The sequence below is a fragment of the Schistocerca americana genome, unplaced genomic scaffold, assembly GCF_021461395.2.
Source record: "Schistocerca americana isolate TAMUIC-IGC-003095 unplaced genomic scaffold, iqSchAmer2.1 HiC_scaffold_47, whole genome shotgun sequence".
Classification (NCBI taxonomy): domain Eukaryota; kingdom Metazoa; phylum Arthropoda; class Insecta; order Orthoptera; family Acrididae; genus Schistocerca; species Schistocerca americana.
The window spans coordinates 1592501-1595000 of NW_025726203.1; the positions used below are offsets into that span (position 1 = coordinate 1592501).

General features: G+C 57.0%; 1 non-coding gene across 1 annotated transcript in view; it reads right to left on the bottom strand.

Moving 5' to 3' along the window:
• LOC124584128 overlaps window positions 1-142 on the bottom strand; it is a 1910-nt gene extending 1768 nt beyond the window's left edge. Inside the window, exon 1 of the ribosomal RNA XR_006974537.1 lies at window positions 1-142. This exon is cut by the window's left edge and continues 1768 nt beyond it. This is a non-coding gene — a ribosomal RNA (small subunit ribosomal RNA).
• Window positions 143-2500: the final 2358 nt, after the last annotated feature.

A 2500-nucleotide genomic window follows, 5' to 3' on the forward strand; every position in this document is an offset into this window, starting at 1 on the left:
CCAAGTAACGTGGGTACGATCTAAGGAACCATAACTGATTTAATGAGCCATTCGCGGTTTCACCTTAATGCGGCTTGTACTGAGACATGCATGGCTTAATCTTTGAGACAAGCATATGACTACTGGCAGGATCAACCAGGGAGCTGCGTCAACTAGAGCTGAGCAGCCGGCCGCCCGGGAGTGTGTCCCGGGGGCCCACGCGAACACGCAAGCGTCCGCTCAATTATTCTGCAAACAGGAGGAGGCTGAGCTCCCCTGCACCATACACCTCGAAACCCTCTCAGGTCCCGGCGGCGCGCAGCGCCGTCCTAAGTACTTGGTCGGGTTCGAGAGAGGCGCAATCGCCCGGAGTTTGGCGAGTAGACGCTTTAGGTGCGACCACCCGTGCTCCCAACTGAGCTTGCCGCTGCCGACAGAGGCCCGGGAGCGTGCTGTCGTGGCATTGCCGGCGGGAGACAACACGCGCCACCTACGGTGACCGGCAGCTCCAACGCCAGCGCCACAGAAGGACAAAAGCCCCACTTGGGTGCCGAAGCGAACTCTCCCAGCACAGCGCACGCGCCAACACGTCCGCACAGCTGCGATACAAACCACCTGCGAGAACCGCAGAGGCGACCGAGCAGCAGACGGCGTCGCGGCGCCGAGCGCCGGGCGGCGGCGCATCCTCAGCGCACACAGTCCTCAATCGGACCAGCACACTGCAGATGTCCACCGCGCTTCGCACCGGGCCCGCGAGGACCTACTTTGGCCGCACGGCGCCGCGTGCAGGGTGCGCCGGCGCGCAGCTGCGCCGCCTGCCGCCTCCGTCGGCCGGCGCGCCTGCCACTGGCCGCCCCCACCAGCCGGCTGTAGCGCGTGCGCCCACGCACCGCGCGGCCAGCACGCCGGGAGGCCCCCCCTCACCGGCCGGGGACGGTCCCACCCAGCCACCGCCGCGTATCGCTTCACACCCAGATGCCATTCACGTTCGTGGGCATGGTGGGTATCGCTGGAACAACCGGTTGGTAGCTCAACCGATCGTCGCCATCACTGATTCACCTCTAGCGAGAACAACCGCACCACAACGGTTTACCAGTTGTTCATTTGCGTAACGTCACCAGCAAACGTAGGCGTCCATCGCCATTTGCAAATTCAACGATTGTTGCATGCCTGTGTCAGGTGTCACGACACACTATGTCTGCCCACATACACGCAACAACATGTGCACGCTTCGCGAACACGTGGAAGGTGGCCCCCGTACGTATGCGATGTCCATTGCGCGAACGACTGTCAACCGGCCTCTGTCGCATGTCGCAGATGTGGAACGCAGTGCACCATGCTATCACGGTGTGTGAGAAGAGACGACTACGTCTGACAACACGCGCCACTACATCAACAGACGGCTCATGCTGATCGCCATCCAGGGCATACCACACTGCAATCCAGCTCTTATAGGGAGACGACACGTAGCTGAGTGCACAACATTTGGACCGCATGGTTCGCCGTTGTTGGCGCAGTCGTTGTACGGTCACATGTACCACGATGTATCATTCAGTACATGAGGACCAATGTGCAGTACAGTGTGTGATTTGGACGTACAACATCAGCGGACAGTTGACACAGGCCGTACCACAGCGTAGGCTAAGTGCTTCGCCATGCGAATGCCAATGAACAACTGCAAATGCCAATGAACAACTGCAAATGCCAATGAACAACTGCAAAGGGCATTGAGCATGTACGTCCTGCTGCCATCCACATTACAGTGTATAGCTGCAAGGTGTTTAACATGAAGCGATACACTGCGGACCGGGCAGTGCGAGTAGCAAACTATGTTGCGGGGGTTGCAGTTAGGCAACACTACACTAATTTAACGCGTCGTATGACAATTACAGAGCAGGTTAAGGCCCAACATGTGTTGGGTTAAGGCCCAACGTGTGTTGGGTTAAGGCCCAACGTGTGTTGGGTTAAGGCCCAACGTGTGTTGGGTTAAGGCCCAACGTGTGTTGGGTTAAGGCCCAACGTGTGTTGGGTTAAGGCCCAACGTGTGTTGGGTTAAGGCCCAACGTGTGTTGGGTTAAGGCCCAACGTGTGTTGGGTTAAGGCCCAACGTGTGTTGGGTTAAGGCCCAACGTGTGTTGGGTTAAGGCCCAACGTGTGTTGGGTTAAGGCCCAACGTGTGTTGGGTTAAGGCCCAACGTGTGTTGGGTTAAGGCCCAACGTGTGTTGGGTTAAGGCCCAACGTGTGTTGGGTTAAGGCCCAACGTGTGTTGGGTTAAGGCCCAACGTGTGTTGGGTTACGGCGCAATATAGGTTACATTGCGGCGCAATATAGGTTACATTGCGGCGCAATATAGGTTACATTGCGGCGCAATATAGGTTACATTGCGGCGCAATATAGGTTACATTGCGGCGCAATATAGGTTACATTGAGGCGCAATATAGGTTACATTGAGGCGCAATATAGGTTACATTGAGGCGCAATATAGGTTACATTGAGGCGCAATATAGGTTACATTGAGGC